Source organism: Balearica regulorum, chromosome 5 (genome assembly GCF_011004875.1).
Source record: "Balearica regulorum gibbericeps isolate bBalReg1 chromosome 5, bBalReg1.pri, whole genome shotgun sequence".
Taxonomy (NCBI): Eukaryota; Metazoa; Chordata; class Aves; order Gruiformes; family Gruidae; genus Balearica; species Balearica regulorum.
The window spans coordinates 5,768,909-5,783,622 of NC_046188.1; positions in this window are offsets into that span (position 1 = coordinate 5,768,909).

Below are 14,714 nucleotides of genomic sequence, written 5' to 3' on the forward strand. Positions count from 1 at the left end.
CCACTTGGAAGTGCTAGGAGAGATGATTCGTGTGCATGTGAGAGAGGGGTTACACTGATTCAAATAGTCTTTGGATCATCCCCTAAATGCACCTCGTTAAGCTAGCTATTTTATTAAATCACTGTGCCAGCACATATGGATCTTGACAGCTTAGGAGAAGGATATTAATTTTTGATGCGAATCTGCAGCTTCATTGATGGAGTGCCATCTGTAATATCTAGCAGTGCTGCCGTCCCACAGCTACCCCAGTAACATCTCGCCAGCTACCACCTCTCAGATTAGGAACTGGACTGCATGTTCAGTGAATTATTCATTTCACTGCAGAGCAGAGCCAGCAGCCTGTGGAGCTACAGCCATGGGCTTTGAGTAAATATGGAAGGAGCTCAGACCAACAGCTACTTGCCCTCTCACATGTTATTGCTCCTTTCATTGTTCATTGCTGGCACGTTTGCATGTGCCTAGTGCAAAATTCTCAATCCTATACTAAAAAGAAAATTAAAAGGAAAGGGGAATATTCCCATTAAAAAATTTGGTTACTACTAAGCCAGAAAGTCCTTTCATAGCCCAACAATTTCTGCCTTCAATATTTCTCCCGTGTATCCTCTAGAGGTTGCCCAAAAATTCCCTGAAAATTATGGAAAGCTGCGTAGATCCTCTTTGGTACAAAGATGTTTCATAGATACATCTAGTCATGAAACATTGCTACTCACTGGCTTCAGGGAAAGCCTGCAGTGCTGCTCAGAGTATTGCAGTGACTCTCCTGACACTTGGCAGGCTTCTGAGAGCAGCAGCTCCTGCAGTCCTGAGAACTTCTTCTGGTTTCAGTGTCTTCTCAGGGATGTCTCTTATGTTTGCTGGAAGAGCTTGAACTCACGAGAGGAGTGAGCACAAGCTCAAAATAAAATTAAAAGATGATCCTCTCCTGAGTTTATTAACAGAGCTTCAGTATAGCTCAAGGCATGACCATCACTTACGGGTTATTGCCCGAGATGGGCAATGCGGCCTCCTTCGCCCTCGTCGCTGGGATGGTGCTGTGCACGGCACGGATCCAGAGGAGCGTAGGGTTCATACACACAACACACGGCATGGAGCATCTCCAGGCTCTCTGCCGACAGACAGGCTTTTGTGAGGCAGCACTTGTATTTCAAACACAAAGGCAAGGTCCTGTTATAACCCATCCTTCACCCAGGGTGCAGTGGAGTCACCTCTAGGCCAGCTCTCTTCCCAGGCCACAGCTGCCATCACATCTTTTTTTCCCCCTTCAGTTCCAGCCCTGCTCTGTAACCAAGATGGAACAGAGCAGTATTTATTCTTTGCCAGACTTGAGATAAAGAGATTGGTTTGTGAAGAGCTTAGCACAGGCTTACAAAGGGATTTAATAAAAATCCTCCTCTATTTTGTCTGGAAACTAGGAGTTCAGCTATAACTCTTCTTCATGGAGGAACACGCACTGGCTGGGTGAGCCAGGAATTCATGCACTTCTTTAAGCGTCGTCTCACTTAACCAAGCACCGTTGAGACGCTGTTCCATAAGAAGCTTTCACCATCCATGAACCCATCTGTAGCAGAAGAGATCTGTGGCGGTATATGGACCAATCTGTGCTCCTCTAACCCACCCCAGGCACCGCCTTCCTGCACAAATAGCCCAGCAGTTGGGACAATAATACCTACCTGATTCTTTGCTAGTGTGAATTGGGTCAGCTCCATCACAGCTGATGAAGCTGTGCTGATTAATGAGGTGTGAAGATATTGAGAAGTTTTAGTTGTGGTGAACTTTGGGCTTTTTCTAAGGGACAATGCCTCTGGGGTTGGATCCAAGGTGCAGCTAGACATGTGCTGGAGGGTACAAGAACAGCCATCAGCTGGTGCCCATTTGATTTTTCATAGCCAGATGTGGAAACCACCCGAGGGTATGGGAGAAGGCCATGCACTGCCACTGCCCCAAGTGCACTCTTGGGAGGTGGGAACGGGCAGGAGAGGAGGGCCCCATGTTAAATACATGTGTGCTTCTGGCTGGGTTGCCATCAGCATCTCCCTCAGCCGAAGCTGGGATGCCAGGAATCAGAGGGGACACCAGTGACAGCCCAGCACTTGGGAATCATGGACGAGAGCCCAGGGCTGCTGGTTAAATGGCAACAGATTCACGGGCCATGGAGGTAAAGAGCTAATGTGCAAATTATCCTTCGTCCCACGCAGACTGTAGGCAACATACAGCCCTGTCTCAGGCTCAGGCCACTGCCAGCAGCCAGTTCTGCCCAGTGCATCATCCCTGCCACCCACACAGAGCCTCGTCGGTTACACGCTTTCTGCAAGGAGTTACGGGCAGAGAATGTCTTACTTCTGTCAAAGCCAATGGCAAAAATCCAATTGCCTTCAGAGAAGGCACAACCATATTTATTTTAAAAAATTAATACGCATGCTCTCAGGGAAATGTTCAGCTGTCAGAGCCGAGTAGGTCACAGCAGCATTTGATCTATACACTCTAAAGCTACTGCTGGACATCATGTTCTTTGTGGGCAGTTATATGCCTCTTTTTGTCTGTATCAAGCAGATTAGTGCACTTGTAGCCATTACTTTTTTTTTTTAAGGACTCTGTGCTTTTAAAAAAACCATTAAAATAATGATTCAGGCTCCAGCCTCACCAAGAGCTACCACAAATGGACAGATGTACTGCAAGGACAATGTGAACAGCGTTTGATGACATCCTGCTGCAGTGTCCCCATCCCAAATGAGAGCCTCTCTGGGAGAGCAACAGAGCATCGCTGATTGAGACAAGCTGCCCCCAGCTCCTCAGCAGCATTTTCTGATCTATATTCAGAACCAGGTGTTTCCTGTGCCCTAAAACATGCCAGGATCTCAAACTCATGGCCTCAATAACACTAAAGGTCTCCAGGTCCACAGCTGAAGCTCTCGTGTGCTATCATAGCATCATACTGTAGAGAAGAAAAGACAATTTGGGGGGGAGTTCGAGCACTACGAAGTGCTGATTTAGGGCACATTTGTTTATCTACCATTCAGGAGCAGTGGGGGGCTGAAGCAAAAGCAGAAAACGCCCTGGCAGTTGTACTAGTGGTTGCAGAAGACAGGAGCGGTGGGATACAGCTGAACACAAAATGTTGTTGATCTATGTATGCGTGGAGTTAAGGCAACGGTATTTTTATCCCAGTCCCTGAATTAAATTCTTCCATGCAGCCCTCTACAAAAGGTGAATTAAATTACTTGGAGGCAAAATTGCTCAAAGAAGCTCAAACAAAGAAGCTCCTACCTAAGAGGGAGATGTTCCCTTGATTGATATGCCAAACGCTTTAGCCCAGATTTCAGGGATGTCTCCCCGTTGGGTGCTGGCTACCAGCCAAAGGGTCCAAAATGGGTGGCAGCTGATGGGCTGCAACCGAATGGTAGAACTGAGCCAACCGAGGCTCAATTCACCCACTGACTCTGGTGGATTTATCCACCAGTTTACCCACCCAGATCTAGATGGTTTTCCCCTGCATTCAGCCGAGACCTCTCCAGTTTCTCCTCCCCCATGACATGCCCTGGGGGATACCATGTCAGCACACAAAGCTGTTTCATGAAGGGAACCTAGCAAGTACCCGTGGCCACCACCTCCCACCACATCGACACCGCAGTGGACCCCAGATCAGCCGCATCTGCAGCGGCATGGGGGATGCCCGACGAGCCAGGTGGAGAAGCGAGAGGCAGATCTGTTCTCCCTGCTCCATACGCGAGACTCGGCAAGTCTGTGACTTGCACTTACTGCGCGCTGCTGAGCAAAGAAAGGGGTCCCGCTTGCCTTGAAGCGGTGGGAGATTGGGTTATGTACAGCCTCTCTTTTTCCCTTGAAAAGCATCTGTCAATAGAGAGGAGTTGGAGGGGAGCATCAGACAAAGAGACATCACAAGCACGATCCTCCCCATCAGTAGAACTGCTGCTTGCCAGGAGGGTTTCTCATGCAGCCCATGCCTGTGATGCGCTATTATATTTTATGAAAAGAAGGGGAAATGACAAGTTTAGAACGGCTCGGCTATTTCCAGAGGATTAATGCTATTACGGCTCTGAGATGACATGTAGTGGAGACTGCTGCCTGCTCCTAAGCAGCAATTTGGGGGCCAGCTCTCTGAGGAGGCATCTGAGCTGAAATAAAACTGATCCCAGACTAAGGCAGAAGCTCCTCGTTTGGCTCATTTTGTCCCCCGGGGCTCCCCAGATCTCACCTTGAAGTGCCAGTCTTTGATCGGGGCACACATTGGGCCATATGGCCTGGGAGGGGATGGTGAAGGGCTCTGATCTCGTGTGACAGTTCCCAAACTCTGGCACCCCAAACACAACATGCCACAGGGCAGCCTCCTCCCCTGTGACCTGAGCAGCTCCCGCTGAAACCCTGGGGAGCCCTTTCAGCAAAAGGATCCTGACAGCAGCTTCCCGCTCGCTCAAGGTGCCGTTTCTTGGGTTGGCGCATTTGACCATCGAGCTGTCGTGCATGCAGCACCCTCCCTGGGTGGTTGCTCCCAGGGCTTTACTGCAACTCAAGCCACCACCCAAGCTACTGAACTTGTCCTTTATTGAACCTCTCAGTTTCCTGTTGCATCTGCAGCAACATGAAGAACTGAAGCCTCATCTCCTGCATCCCAGGTCAGTCCTCAGCTACTGAATCATCATCCCCCCTCCAAAGGAGCTTAAAAAAGATTCATTAAACTGTTTGCTTTCTGGTCCTTTATTAGACACTCCAAGTTTCCAGTTCAGCATCCAATTTCTCAGGACACCAGCACTGCAACAATTCACTTTTCATTGGGGATATTATTTTAAAAGGCAGAATAATCAAATGTCACACATAGGTTTTCCTTGCAGCATTTGGAAAAAAAATCCCTTTAATCTGAGATATGACACATCCTGATCAGGTACGGGGAGGGCAGGGAGGGAAACAGATCAGAGAGGATCAGAGAGATTTTGCTTTCATGTGGCTACAAGATAAATCATTGTCCAAGGCAATGGGTAGTAATTGTAACTCCCCTTCAAGTTTTACAGTACATCAGAGGTCTGCGAGGGCTGAGATTGCTCGATAGCTACTGCGCCTTCCAGGCTCCAATTACCCTCCTTGCTGCTTTCAGTATCAAAGGCAAAAAATTGCTTTCTTCATGCTAAATGATCCGCAGAGTGGAGCCAGATGGGCAAAGGGACTTGGAGAAATTATTGCAGGCTCTGCTCTGCCCAGGTCTCATCTATTTCTTTTAGCTCCTTCCAAAGGAGGAAGCACTGTACGGAAGGTGTGGGGCTGAAGGTGCTGCTTTCTGCACCTCACGTTCTCCGTGATGAGCTGGTGATTATCTTTAGGGAAAAAAAAAAAAATCTGTGCTCAATTTGTTCACTGGACACTTCAATATATCAGAGAGGAAGAATTAAACTGCAGAGAAAAAGCTTTTTGTCTTCCAACACTGCACTTCCACTTGGGAAAAACACCTGCCCATGCAACAGTGACTGTCATCAGCAGATGGCCATGCGCATTTCAACAAAGCCGTTTGCCCTCTTAAAAAGGGAGAACCAAAGCCGATGAAATTAATTTGCTAGTGGATCACCCAGCAACCTTGTGGCATGTGAACTTCAGTCTCCAGTGTCCCAGCCTGGGCTCGGTCTGTCGCACCCTGCTGCTCCTCTAGAAGCAGAGAAGATCCCTTTGCCAACTCTCCATCCTGAAATTGGTTTCCCTCCTCCCATGCAGCACAAGACCTGCCAGGATGCTCAGCCATGAACCAAATCACTGCCAGGCACTTGTATTATCAAGGACATGTCCTCCCCATCTATTAAATCAACATACAATGAATTTGGGCACCAGCTGGCTTGACCCAAGCCAAGTGTTAGCTCCACCACACCCTTACGTGGCCACGCAGTAGCGCTCTGCTCTGTTGTGTTGGGCTTCAAGCACTTTGCACTTGTAGCGCCCCTTGTAGTTGCACAGTCATGCAAATGTTTCCATCACTGCCTAAAATACTGCGGGTCCAGCCAGCTTCATTACAATGTCCTGGGTTTTACTGGATGCAGACTTTAATTAATCAGTGGGATTGGCAGTATTTCCAGTGCTCTGGTTCACTTGTAAGATCTAGCCTGTCTGCTGCACAACTTTCTCCACTGTACAAATTCCTGATGACATATATACTTATTTACTGTTGACTATATCTAAAATTACATATATTGCTTCAAGTTTGTCTTACTAGCAGTGGCCATAGGGGTGTCACCTCAAGGACAGTCAGGCAAGCAAGAGCCCTTGCTTCAACTTCACCATTCTTCAGATCAAATGTTCAGTCCATAAAATAGCACTAACATTTTTTTTTCCATGGTGTCAACTGAGATCCCTATTCTGCAGAAAATTCCAAAACTGTGGGGTTTCCCCACTTGCAGTTCCGTGAGCACCAGAGTAAGGGCTCAAGGTTTGCTATGGCGGTGGAGCTCATAAGCAATTCACACCAAGATTTTAGCTCCAGATTTCTCTCAGACTGGGTTATCTAGAAGCGAGACTCTCTGCAGGCTCTTGGGCTTTAATAACACTTGACCTATACAAATTTCCCAAACGATACATGCCTAAAGGCCTGTCTGGACCGTGACACACTTGCAGATTTGACCCTACACTTTAAGTGATCTGAGCCATCCTGTGCCTGTGGATATTATCCAGCACTGCAAGCCCCAGCCTGGCTTGGAGCACTTTGCTTTGTTATGAGGTAAATGGTAAATAAGATGGTTTTATTGTATGTTCCCATGTCCTCAAAGTCCATGCTCTGCCATCCAAAAACCCATGTATCTTCTGGCTCAGTGTTCCCACTGCCTCATCTCCTTCCTACACTCAGGTGTGATCATTTAAATGTTTCAGGGCAATAACATGTATTTTTAAGTTCAGTAGGCTGACTGCAAAACAAATATCCAATTAAATACTCATTTTTAATAGATGCTGTACAGCTTGCACACAGCCAAATCCCTTTACTAGCCTTTTATTTTTAATGCTATTAAAACACATTCTTCAGTTTCAATTTTAGAGGAATATCTTCTCTCGCATGTGTTCACCAGCTCATCCACTGCTATTGAGCCTGTAACAATTCACTGCCCTCTCCCCTGCTTTACTGGAAATGAGGATGGACTTGGGTTATTTTTGATGGTTGGTTTTGGGGTTTTTTTGGTTTGTGTTTGTTTTTTTTTTTTAAAGAAGATAAATTACATTACAAATAATAAAAGTCACTTTTGACTTAGAGCTAGACATGCAAAGTCACCCCTGCACATCCTAGAGTTGTTATTATTTTGTCAAACCACCTGGAGAAGTTAAAAGCACAGCAATCTCTGTGCTGCTAAGACGTGGTCTCCACACATGAGCCAGTCTCCATCCATGCCGCATCAGAGCCACCTCCAGGTCCCACAGCCTTCCCCCACTTGAAGACCTCACCAATGCTTCACTGCCAATTTTATGAAGGTTACAGGGACAGTGAAGGTGATGCTCATGTGATGACACCTCCCAAGACATTGCCATAGATGGATCCAGCTTTCTGCTTATGCTCCAGTGAAGCAAAAGGTTGGGTTTTAATCAGCTTCCTCTTTCCTTTTCATGCTTGTTGAAAGAGCATTTGCCTCCCAGCCACAGTATTCATTGGAGTTCATAATTTTTGACCTGGTCTTTCCATCATTTGGTCAGCTGCTGAGATGCTGGGTGCCCTCAGCTTCCTGGGCTGTTCCTAGATGTCCCATCCAGCCTCCTACATTACTGGTTCTCCTGTCTCAGTCCCCTGGCAGAGACTGAGCCTCTCCATAGCACCAGCATGTGCCCTTACTCCCCAAAATTTCTCCTGTCCTCATCTCTCTCTGTGCCTGCAGATCCAGCACCACTGATCTTTGCACCAGTAGCCACACCAGCACCTTCTCCTCTCTCCATTGCCCACTCTGCAGGACCAGCCCCAGCCACTGCTGTGTCTCTGCACCCTCCTGGAGGAGCAGCTCTGCCCCATGAGCTCAGCCCAAAGGTCTCCGTGCAGAGATCGGGCAGTCGGTGCATCGCCCCAGCGTTAAGTGGGGAGCACAGCTCATTCTTCAGCGTACCAAAATGTCTGACATGAAAGCATACGGATGTGTCATCCCTCTAATTTTTTTTCTCACTTATGGGACCCTGGAGCTGTAAAGCAGCCACATCCAGGAGCTCATTTAGCACCTAAGTGCATTACCCCCCATGGAGAAGATTAAATGTCATCCATCGGATTAAGTTTGACATTAAAAACAATTACTTTTGGCACCGCAGGTTAAAAAGTGCTTTTTGTCCTGCACTGACACACAGCTGATAAAAACAAGCCGGGAATTTGGTGGGCGATGGACACTGCAACCAGCCGGCGGCTGCTTTCGGTGCCTTCACCTTCCCATGCTCAGAGGTGCATGGACCCAGCACTCCCCTGGGACAAGATCCCATGGGCACCTACTTAGCATCGCCTGACATCAGTGTCAAATACTGCAGCTGTATTTCCCATCAAGAGCTGCTTTGTCTGATCTGTCGCACCTGATGGGAAAGGTGCTTCCCAATCAGAACGGGATGCTCAGTAGCATCAGATATTAGGGGAGAAATCCACCAGCAAAGCTTCACTTGTCTCTTATGAATAGGAATGTCTTCCATAAAGACGTGGCCAAGCAGATGGCTACTCTAGCAGCAGTGGAGGCCACATGAGGTCGGGGTGAGCAGACCCCACTGCTGACATTGGTCCCAGGCTGGTGAGCAGAGGCAGAGCCGGCAGGGAGGAGACACCGCAGCCGGGGGCAGGTCGCTGGAGCACGGGTGCGCAGCATCCCCCTCCTCCAGCCCCGTGGCTGCGGCTTCATGTCTGACAGCCAGATCCTGCAAGCGACAGTAGTTTTGGAAACTCTTCCCATCACTTATAGCAAGAACAAAACACCTTGACAAATTTCCACCACTGTTTTTGATGCAACCCACCTATGGGCACGGTCCAGAGGAGCCGAAGACCTGACGCCCTCCTGCCCGTAATTAACTGTCACGCACTAAGGCACAGCGCAGCTTTCTCTCCTTCCAACCCCGATTCAGTGATGCATTTTACTACCTCCCTCCTTTTCATTTTAAACCCAAGATCAGAGTATTTTTTAAGCAGGTCTCCTGGGCCACAGTTGCACCTCAAACATAATATCGATCTTATGTCTAGTTAGCTCTTCATGCCCAACCGTGCTGAAGTTGTGGCAGCTCCGGTCTCCCCTGGGATGCAGGGACCAAGGTTATTGGCATGTTATTTAGTCTCACAAACCACAACCCCACCAGCAAACCCCACAGCCCCTTGTGCCCGTAGGCAAGGGTTTGTCACCGCAAACTGGTCCCGAATGTTTGCACAGCAGCACGGCTCCTGCTTGCCGCGACCCCGCTTCTGCTCCTACAACAAAAATCCAATTTCTGGGTATTTCGGTTCTATTTCAGTCTGTATCCAAGTGAGATTTAACCAAACCAGAGTGTAATGCAAAACCAATCAGCCAGTGGATTGGAAAGATGTTATTTGCTATTTTCTTAATATTAAAAATGCAAAATGTAAACAAGCTGAAAAAATACATCAGAAGCCCTGAAATTGCTTAAATAAGTGTACTTAAGTGCAGAGTAAGTTATGGCAAGAAAAAAGCACAGCTCCATGGGCAGACAATCTCGAGAGACAAATCAATAAGTTTTAAAGGGCATGTTGACCAGTAAGAATGAACCTTGGGAAAACAGCTAAAAATGGAAAAATAGCTAGTCAGTCAATTATTTAAAATAAGGATTTTGAGATTCCTGATACAAAGTATGATTAAACCCAGTGATTTAAATATTTTGACTGCAAAATCCCAGGTAAATTTACAACCTGATGCTGGCAAATGATTTCATTATCTAGACTTTGCTTGTGTAATAGCAGATGTTTAAATTTTACTGCAGAAATTCTTGATTTATTTCTGGATATCTTTTTATATGAATAAGTGCACATTTTTTAAGGGATTTGCTTTTCTCTTTTTTACCATATTACCAATTTGTTCTCCATTAAAGAAAAAAAAAAAAGTTTAAAACTGAAGTGCAGTGAACCTCTGTTAACATCAGCCTCTCTCTCATTGCCCAGCTCCATTTCCTCTGCTTCAGACAAAAATGAATTCATTAGTGAAGAGCCTGAGTGACTGCAGTTTATCCTTCAAGTCATTTTGTACGTAAGATTTGGAAAATTCAGCTTGCTTGAGTGAAGTCCTGCTGGTCGGGGCGATGCTTGCTCACAACCCACTGGCACTAGTGCCCAGACAGCCTTGCCAGGTACCACACCGGTCCCTTTCCAACTGCAGATTTATTTCCTGCTAAACCCATGGGCTTCACGACAAGGATGCTGCGAGCAAAGGCTGGAAACACTCGCGCAACAGAGCTTGTCACACCAGGCTGGATGTGGTTCCCTGGGTGTCAAGTTTGGCCCCCGAGCACTGAAATTGGAGCAAAATTTTTATTGCTTTCCCTCCAGTGCCTTCATTATCCATCATACTGAAATAAATACTTTGCTAGGAGCCTCTGGAACCCTCCAGGAAGGGGGGGTAAGCCTCTGTTCACAAATGCTGGCCCCAACACAGAGATTAACATTTCTCTTCTTGCACAATGGACAAGACCCAGGACGTTTCTGGGGACATTTTTGGAAACAGACACTCAAGAGCTGCTGTTCAACTCTAGCCGTTCCCTCCACAGACCCCTGTGTTGAAGCTGTATCAGCAGCTGGGCAATGCCAGCGGTTGCTTAGGTCTCTGGCAGACTTTTAGTGTCAGAGCCATTTCATCTGGGCATGGATTTGGCCAAAATGCATTTGCCAACACAAGGCATGGACCTGCCCATGAATGTTCCTGCCTGGACTGTGCTGAATGTGGCCTTTCAGCCCAGGAATGAAATTGTAGGTGTCAGGCGAAGGCAGCATCAGGGTCCACCAACTCTTCCCAAGACATGGAGCTGGTCTCACACCTTGTACCTCCCAGGGCTGTCCTTGGAGTGTCCCCACCAAGGATGAACCAGCCTGTGAGCCAAGACAAAGTGTCCCCCCACACACACCCGTGCCGCTGGTCCCCTCCCCTCCAGGCAGCAGCCCGGCTTGTTGCTGCGGGGAAGCCTCACAGCTCCGTACGTGAAGGCAGTGCTGAAGCATCCTACAGACGATGCAGGCAGGTATGGCTTAGCCATCACAGCTCATCTGCCAAGAGGGTTTGTGAGCTCCTCTTACTGCATTGATGGTAAAAGCAGGGGCACCATAACTCTAACTCAGCCTGCTCCTGCAAGGAGTCTGGAGAGATTTTCCCCACCGTCTGGATACTGACACCTTTTTCCAGACAGAAGGAGAATGTGGCACATTTCCACTGCTTCAGGAAGTGGTTTTTCAGTGTTTATCATCCTACCTTTGGGTTCTGCTTCAGAGGCTTTTCACCCAGAGCCCTGTCAAGAGCCAGGGCTGCAGTCACAGCCTCCCCTTCCATCCCCAGCACCTTCTCTTCTCTTCTCCTCTAATTGCAAAGTTCAGCTGGTGCCTGGTTTGGATCACTCTTGTGTCTCCTTCAGCAGATTTCTGCAGGCAATAAGCCTGATGTTAGACATGGGGTAAATCTGCAGGAAATTGGACTGAGAAAAGACAGAAGTTGATGAGACTTAAATTAAAAAACAAAAAAACAAAAAAACCCAGTGTGCCTGGCAGGTGGAAAATTTGTGTTGCAATACCATGAGGTTCTGTGTATATATAATCCACTGGCTAAACTTCTATGTATGCATATATCTTAGCATATATGCATGCTAATAATGTAGTGTGCTCACATACAGGCATTTGGTTGTCAATACAGTGGAGCAGAGGGTGCCCAGCAGTTGCCATTAAGAAGGGACTCAATGATGGAAATGTTTCTGCTGGGGAATTCCACCATCAGCTCTGCTGACTCCCTGCTGCTGACTGAGACCCAAACCTTCCTTGCAGGCGGGGGCTGTCCTGCTCCTGAGCCCTTGGGAGAGCATCAACATTGGGGGAAAAAAGAGGAAAAATGCTGTGTGCGTTGCTGCAAGCCCTGAGCAAGCTGATAGTCAACATCTTTGTGCACTAAATTTTCGGCCATCGGTCCAACCTTAAAGCGCTTATAACCCTCATATGCACTGGGGGTTGCACAGGTGGAGGCTGAGACTTGCCCCAAAGTAAAGGAGCTTTTCGTGCCTGGCCCCAGGACCTCAACCCAAGGGCAGACCTTGGTGGGCTCAGGCAGCAGCAAGGACGACCCACGGGTGGCTTTACCACCAGAGCAAGCAGGGAATGCCTTTTGGTATGTCCTTCCAAAAATACGTTGATGAAAACAGCCCCAAGCTGGGCTGTCTGCGCTGCTCTGCATGGATCGGTGCCTCACAGCCCATTGCCTGCTTGTCATTGAATTAGGCTGAGCCCCGTGCCAGCGTGACCGCGCGCTTTGCTCAGCCCCTGGGAACCCACACAGGGCAGCAACCCTGACGGGTGTCTGGGACATCCAGCTCGTCCCCTCCATCAGGGCAATCCTTCTTGGCACACGAGGGACTTCTGCAGCCTCAGAGTGGCCCCACAGATGCTTTTCTTGTGGGGGTTTTGGTACGATCTCTCCTCTCCCCTGTTTTCGCAAACCCATGGCTTGGCTGGCATGAGGAGGAGACAGGCTGATGGACAAAGGCTCACAGTGAGGCAGCGTGATCACAGAGAATCATTTCCTTAGGAAATAAACCTATGGAAAAAACCATTGTCATTGTTTATCTTCTTTCAGCAGGTTTTGTTTTCTCATTGGAAAAAGTCAGCAATGCAGCAAATAGCTTCATGAATATACAGATTGTTTTTGGCAACTACCAATTAGCAAAGAATGTGTTCGTGCTATTCCCAAATGGCTATTTCCCTGGGAATATCTTGTTTTGAACAAGCCATTTTTCATTAGAGAAAATACACAGACTTGGACAAATAGTTCTTGTTGGCTTTTATTACTCGAGGGCACCTGGAGCGGGGCAGGCAGCCACTGCCACAAGGCGGCTGTGTGCCCCGCTGGCTCACACACCCGCACCAGGACCTCCACCGATGCGCAATATGGCAAAAAGATGCGTACCCAGCCCGTGCAATGACACAAGGCATGCAAGGACATCTGCAAACAGGGCTGGCAAGGCAATTATAAACCCAGCCCATACACCTCTTACTCACTCTCAAGTCTTTCTGATTCTTCTGCTTAGATCACAGGTCCATCGAGGTGCGTGTGATAATATTCACCTGCAATAAGGCTACTCTTTTATGAAACATTTGCAGCACCTACAGCTGAGACTCAAGGTTCACCAGTGCCATATTACTTGGATCTTGAAAGATTAGGGCACAGAGCCCCTTGCTCACAGTGCAAAATGGAGAGGACAAATATCCTGGTATGCACAAAGAGACTCCTGGCTATACGTAAAGATCAACAGTGTAAACGTGTCAGTTTTGGGGCTCATTACAAACCCAGCTGAGAAAATTTGAGGTGTTACTCATCACAGCCTATGACCAACACCCTCCTCCAGGTAAATCCTACCCAAAACGTCCCAGGCTGAGGCTCCCTGCTGCTTGTATTGCCCCCCCAAGCCCAGCTTGGGTCCGTGCACCGATCTCGCAGCATGCAGAAAGTAATGCAACACTCGAGTCTTCCAGGGAATCACTTCGCAGCTTTACCTGAGACACAGTGAATGCCATGGACCACAGATCATGGAGACAAGGTGCTTGAAGTCAGATGTGATGGACACCTTTTTATTTCCCAATGTTTTAATTTAACAAAGTGCTACATTCCATAGTTACAGTATGAGAGTTGTTCTTGTCCAAAATAGAAAAACACAAGAAAGCACAAGGACTGCTAATATCACTCTATGGAAGCAGTGCAGTCCAGAGAAACCTCACGTAGGTGAACATCTGGCATTAGGGACACCTTTAAAAAATCAGCAGCTGTATAGTGCAGGTGCATTTCATCAGGGCAGGAGCTGCATGTCAGGCAGGCTGGTTCCTCCCGTTGGAAATGGGGCTGTCGATGCCGAAGCGGGTGTGCGATACCTACAATAAATTCTGGCTTGTGCTATTGGAAAATCCCAAGCTGGGCATCCACAGGAAAACAGAGGCGAGGGACTCATCTTGTGCTGAGTCAAGAGATTATTATTGCTGCAGCGAAGTCGCCATCACAGCCGTGCCTTTGCATGGGGCCAAGGCTGCGTTAGCATTGTCATGACCCACCTCTACATTCAGGGCCATGCAGTTCACCCAGCAGGGAGGATGAGGAGGGTATTTATTGGCTGTTTTTCTCATCCTGTCTCTTTCAAAAGAATCTGCTTGTTTGGCAATACAGAAATATAGATTAAATCAGTAGAGCGTTAAGAGACTGAAGGCTTCAGCTCCCACCTGACATTCTCCTCCCCTCCCTGCCTGCAATCTCATAATTTCAAGCAAATAAGTCAAACTCCAAGAGTTGTATAGAGAATATTTTTAAGAGCCCAATCCAAAGTCTACTGGCCTTGAATGAGAAGGGAAGCACCTGAATGATGCTTGTGCTTTAAGGACCTCCAGAAATGACACTGATGTCAGGGGCACTGCAGAAAACCCTGTCTGTGCTCCAAAGGCTCCTACAGCCTTCACTGGGACCCGAGGCTGGCTTTGACTGTCCCTGTTGCCTCCATGTTAAGAACAGCTAAGCTGAAGACACGGAGAGCCTCCAGACTCTGGGGCA